This window comes from Hemitrygon akajei, unplaced genomic scaffold, assembly GCF_048418815.1.
Source record: "Hemitrygon akajei unplaced genomic scaffold, sHemAka1.3 Scf000043, whole genome shotgun sequence".
Classification (NCBI taxonomy): Eukaryota; Metazoa; Chordata; class Chondrichthyes; order Myliobatiformes; family Dasyatidae; genus Hemitrygon; species Hemitrygon akajei.
Genome location: NW_027331929.1, coordinates 8067568 through 8073567, shown reverse-complemented (window position 1 = coordinate 8073567; position 6000 = coordinate 8067568).

Sequence of the window (6000 nt, the reverse complement as noted above, 5' to 3'; positions counted from 1 at the left end):
AAGCCGATGAGCTTAGAGCGTGGATCACTACTTGGAGATATGAAGTGGTGACCTTTACAGAGAAATGGATGGCTCAGTGACTGGAATGGTTACTTCAGCTGCCAGGTTTTAGATATTTCAGAAAGGAGAGAGAGGGAGGCGAATGCGGTGGCGGCATGGCACTGTCGATCATTGATAGCGCCACCGCTGCAGGAATGTTGGACGCCATGGAGGGATGCTCTATTGAGTCTCTGTGAGTGGAGGTTAGGAACAGGAAGGGGTCGATCACTTTACTTGGTGTTTTTTATAAGCCGCCTAATAGTAACAGGAATATCGATGATGCAGATACGGAATCAGATCCTGGGAAGTTGTAATAATAACGGATTGTCGTGATGGGAGTTTTTAATTTCCAAAATATCAATTGGAATCTCCCTAGAGCAAGTGGTTTAGATGGGGTAGAGTTTGTTAGGTGTCTTCAGGAAGGTTTCTTGATAGATATGCCTACAACAGGAGAGGCTGTACTTGATTTGGTTTTGGAAAATGTACCTGGTCAGGTGTCAGATCTCTCAGTGGGAGAACGTTTTGAAGATAGTGATCATCATTCTATCTCCTTTACAACAGCATTGGTGAGAGCTAGGAACAGACAATTTAGAAAAGCGTTTAATTGGAGTTGGATGAATTATGATGCTATCAGACAGGACACTGGAGGCTTAAGTTGGAACCAGATGTTCTCAGGAAAACGTACGTAAGAAATGTGGCAAATATTCAGGGATAATTGTGTAGATTTCTGTATAGGCACGTTCCACTGAGACAGGGAGGTTATGGTAGGATAGAGGAAGCGTGGTGTAAAAAGGCTGTAATAAATCCAATCAAGAAGAGAAGTTTACAAAAAGTTCAGAGAGCTAGGTAATTTTAGTGATCTAGAAGATTATAAGGCTACTAGGAAGGAGCTTAGAAGGAAATTAGCAGGGCAGAACGGGCTATGAGAAGGCCTCAGCGGGCAGAATTAAGGAAGCCACCAACGCATGTTACAGCTTTGTGAAGAGCAAGAGGATAAGAAGTGAAAGAATAGGACCTATCAAGTGTGACAGTGGGAAAGTGTAATGGAACCGGAGGGAATAGCAGAGGTACTTCATGAACACTTCACTTCAGTATTCACTGTGGAAAGAGGATCTTCGTGATTGAAGTGATGGCTTGCAGCAGACGGAAAAGCTTAAGCATGGAGATATTAATAGAGAGAATGTCCTGGAGCTTTTGGAAAGCATCAAGTTGGATTAGACGCCATAACCGGACGAAATGTAACCCAGGCTACGCTGGGAGGCGAAGGAGGAGATTGCTGAGCCTCTGCCGATTAACTTCGCATCATAAATAGGGACGAGAGAGTTTCCGGAGAGTTGGAGTGTTGCGGATGTTGTTCCTTCATTCAAGAAAGGGAGTAGAGTTAGCCCAGGAAATTATAGACCACTGAGTCTTACCTCACTGGTTGGTACGTTGATGGAGAAGATCCTGAGAGGCATGATATATGAGCTTTTGGAGGGGTATAATATGAGTAGGAGTAGTTATCATGGCCTTGTCAAGGTTAGGTCGTTCCCTACGAGCCTTATTGAATTTTTTGAGGATTTGACTAAACACATTGATGATGGAAGAGTAGTAGATGCAGTCATATGGATATCAGCGAGGAATTTGATAAGGTACCCCATGCAATGCTTGCTGAGAAAGTGAGGAATCATAGGAACCAAGGGGATACTGCTTTGTGGATCCAGAACTGGCTTGCTCACAGAAGACAAACAGTGGTTGTAGACGGGTCATATCCTGCATGGAGTTCGATCTCCAGTCGAGTACTCATGGATCTGTTCTGGGACCCTTACTCTAAGCATTTATTTTTTATAAATGACCTGGATAAGTATGTGGAGGGATGGATTAGTAAATTTGCTCATGTCACTGAGGTTGGAGTTGCTGTGGATAGTGTGGTGGGTTGGCAGCGGTTACAGCGGGACATTAATAGGATGACAAAATGGGCTTAGAAGTGGCAGATGGAGTTTAACCCAGATAAGTGTGAAGTGGCGCGCTTTGGTAGGTCAAATATGATGTCCGAATATGGTATTATTGTTAAGACTCTTGGCAGTGTGGAGGATCAGAGGGATCTTCGAGTCCGAGACCATAGGACACTTAAAGCTGACCCGCATGTCGACTTTGTGGTTAAGAGGTGTTACGGTGTACTGGCCTTCACCAATCGTGGAATTGAATTTAGGAGCCGAGAGTTAATGTTGCAGATCTATAGCACCCTGGTCAGACCCCACTTGTGGTACTGTGCTCAGTTCTGGTCGTCTCACTACAGGAAGAATGTGGAAGCCACTGAAAGGGTGCAGAGGAGATTTGGATTTCACCTGGATTGGGGAGCATGCCTGATGAGAACAGGTTGAGTGAGTTCGGTCTTTTTTCGTTGAAGCGAAGTAGAATGAGAGGTGACCTTATAGAGGTGTACAAAATAATGAGAAGCATTGATCGTGTAGATTGTCAGAGGCTGTTCCCCAGGGCTGAAATGGTTGTCACAAGGGGACACAGGTTTAAGATGCTGGGGAGTAAGTGCAGAGGAGATGTCAGGGGTAATTTCCTTTACTCAGAGAGTGGTAAGTGCGTGGAATGGGCTGCCGGCAACGGTGGTGGAGGCAGATACAATAGTGTCTTTTAAGAGGCTTTTAGATAGATACACGGAGCTTAGTAATATAGAGGGCTATAGGTAAGCATAGTAATTTCTGAGGTAGGTATATGTTCGGAATAACTTTGCGGGCTGAAGGGCCTGTATTGTGCTGTAGGGTTTCTATGTTTCACTGTTTCCAGTTAGCTTAACCTCAGTGGCTGGGAGAGTGTTGGAGTCTATTAATAAAGTTGAGGTTGCGAGGCACTTGGTGACTAATTCTAAAATTAGTCAAAGTCAGCTGGCTTCTGTCAGGGGAAATTATGCAGACAAATCTGTTAGAGTTCTTTGAGGATGTAACGAGCAGGGTTGTCAAAGGACAGGCAGTGGATGTCATTTACTGGATTTCCAAACGCATTTGGAAAAGTGCCATGAATGAGGTTGCTTAACAAGACATAATCCCATGGGGTTACCGGAAAGGCACAGGCATGGATAGAGGATTCTCTGACCGGCAGGAAGCTGCGAGTGGGAATAAAACGGGCCTTCTCCGTTTGGCTGCCAGTGACGAGTGGGAATAAAATGGGCTTCTCCGGTTGGCTGCCAGTGACGAGTGGGAATAAAATGGGCTTCTCTGGTTGGCTGCCAGTGACGAGTGGTGTTACTCAGGGGGGACTGTGTTGAAACCGCTATTTCTCACATTGATTTTCAATGCTGAGTGGAACAGATGACTTTGTGGCAGAGTTTGCAGATGAAACGGAAGTAGGCGTAGGGATCAACTGCATTTACAATACCATTGAACAAAGGTTTTATCGAACAGTCTATTAAAAGACCCCATTGAATCCGGCTCGAAGACCATCGCTAGAAGTGCATTCTCTCTCTGTGGCAGTCCACCACTCTCTGTGTGAAAAAAACATTTCTCCGACAGCGCCTTCTACCATCATCCAAGCACCTGAAAACTACAGAACATAGAGTAGTACAGCACAGTACAGGCCCTTCGGCCCACAATGTTGTGCAGAACTTTAAACCCCGCCCACCATATAACCACCCAACATAAATTCCTCCTTATACAAGTCTAGTAGTCTCTTAAATTTCACTAGTGTATCTGCCTCCACAACTGACTCAGGCAGTGCATTCCACCCACCAAATACTCTCTTCAAAAAAACTTCTTCTAACATCCCCTTTGAAATTCCCACCCCTTACCTCAAAGCCATGTCATCTTGTATTGAGCAGTAGTGCCCTGGGGAAGAGGCGCTGGCTGACCACTCTGTCTATTCCTCATAATATCTTGTATGCCTCTATCATGTCTCTTCTCATCCTCTTTCTCTTCAAAGAGTAAAGCCCGAGTTCCCTTAATCTCTAATCAAAATCCATACTCTCTAAACCAGGCAGCATCGTGGTAAATCTCCTCTGTACCCTTTCCAAAGCATCCTTCCTATAGTGAGGCGACCAGAAATGAACTCAGTAATCCAAGTGTGGCCTAACCAGAGTTTTATAGAGCTGAATCAATAACTCGCGACTCTTAAACACTGTTCGTCCAATTATGAAAGCTAACACCGTTCTTAACTACCGTATTACCTGTGATAGGTAGACCTGTTGGGTAGGGTAGTTAAGAAAACTATGACCCCCACCACTCGACAAACGAATACTTTTTCTTGACAAACAACGTGAAACAACGGGACGGTGTGCAGGGTGATGCGATGGTGTGGAGCAAGCTTCTTTCTGTGTCTGACCCCGGGAGTGTGTGACCCGGCTGTTTGGAGAGAGCTTCATTCTGTTTATGTTGAAAGATTGGAGTGACTGAGCTTGTATACAGTGGAATTTAGAAGAATGAGAGCGGATCTGATTGAAACATGTAAGATTATTAATGGATTGGACACGCTAGAGGCAGGAAACATGTTCCTGATGTTGGCGGAGTCTAGATCCAGAGTCCACAGTTTGAGAATTAGGGGTAGGCATTTAGAACGGAGTTCAGGAAAAACTTTTTCACCCAGTGAGTTGTGGATCTGGGGAATGCTCTGCCTCAGAAGGCAGTGGAGACCAATTCTCTGGATCGTTTCAAGAAAGAGCTAGATGGACCTCTTAAAGATAGCGGAGTCAAGGGATATGGGGAGAAGGCAGGAACGGGGTACTGATTGTGGATGATCAGCCATGATCACATTGAATGGTGGTGCTGGCTCGAAGAGCAAAATGGCCTATTAATGCATCTATTGTTTATTGCCTATTGTCTACTGTCTATTGTTTCTGACCCGGGAGTGTGTGATGGGACGGTGTGGAGGGAGATTCACTCTGTGTCTGACCCCGGGAGTGTGTGATGGGACGGTGCGGAGAGAGCTTCTCTCTGTGTCTGATCCTGGGAGTGTGTGATGGGACGGTGTGGAGGGAGATTCACTCTGTGTCTGACCCCGGGAGTGTGTGATGGGACGGTGTGGAGGGAGATTCACTCTGTGTCTGATCCCGGAAGTGTGTGATGGGACGGTGTGGAGGGAGCTTCACTCTGTGTCTGATCCCGGGAGTGTGTGATGGGACGGTGTGGAGGTAGATTCACTCTGTGTCTGACCCCGGGAGTTTGTGTTCCGGTGGGGTGGAGAGCGGGAGGTGAGCGAGGGTGTGGTGGGAGGAAAGAGAAAGCGAACGAGGGAGCGGGGGGTGGCGGTTAATGGGAGACTTGGAGAGAGGAGGGCGCTGTAGATAGATGGCCGGCTGCCCACGGCCAAATGCCATCTAATCTCTCCCCCATCCATCATCGCTGGAAAGGCGGAGGGGACGGGATCCAAAATGCAGGGGGCTTCCTGGTAGTGGTGCAATGGATGGGTGGGTCGCGATATCTCCAGATTACAGCGACGGTTTGGGAGGGAGTGGTGGTGTTAGAGGAGATTCGGTTTTGGGCCGATGGATGAAAGAGTAAGGGAAGGTAATGTGGAGGGGGAAGTGAATTAAGACGGGATGAAGCGGAGGGAAGGGTGAGGAGGGCGGCGGGAGATAATGAGAGAGAAAGAGCGATGGGAGATGGGGGAAGAAGGAGAGCTGAGAGAGAGAGAGGAATAGAGAGGAAGAGAGAGAGAGAGAGAGAGAGAGAGAGAGAGAGAGAGAGAGAGAGAGAGAGAGAGAGAGAGAGAGAGAGAGAGAGAGAGAGAGAGAGAGAGAGAGAGAGAGAGAGAGAGAGAGAGAGAGAGAGAGAGAGAGAGAGTGAATGGCAGGACTTTCAAATGAACAAAGACTGTATCGACTAGGCTTATACTCACTGGAAATTAGAAGATTGAGAGGGGATTGAGGGGGGATCTTATTGAAACGTATAAAATTCTAAAGGGATTGGACAGGCTTGCTGCAGGAAGATTGATTCCGATGTTGGGGCTGTGCAGAACGAGGGGTCACAGTTTAAGGAT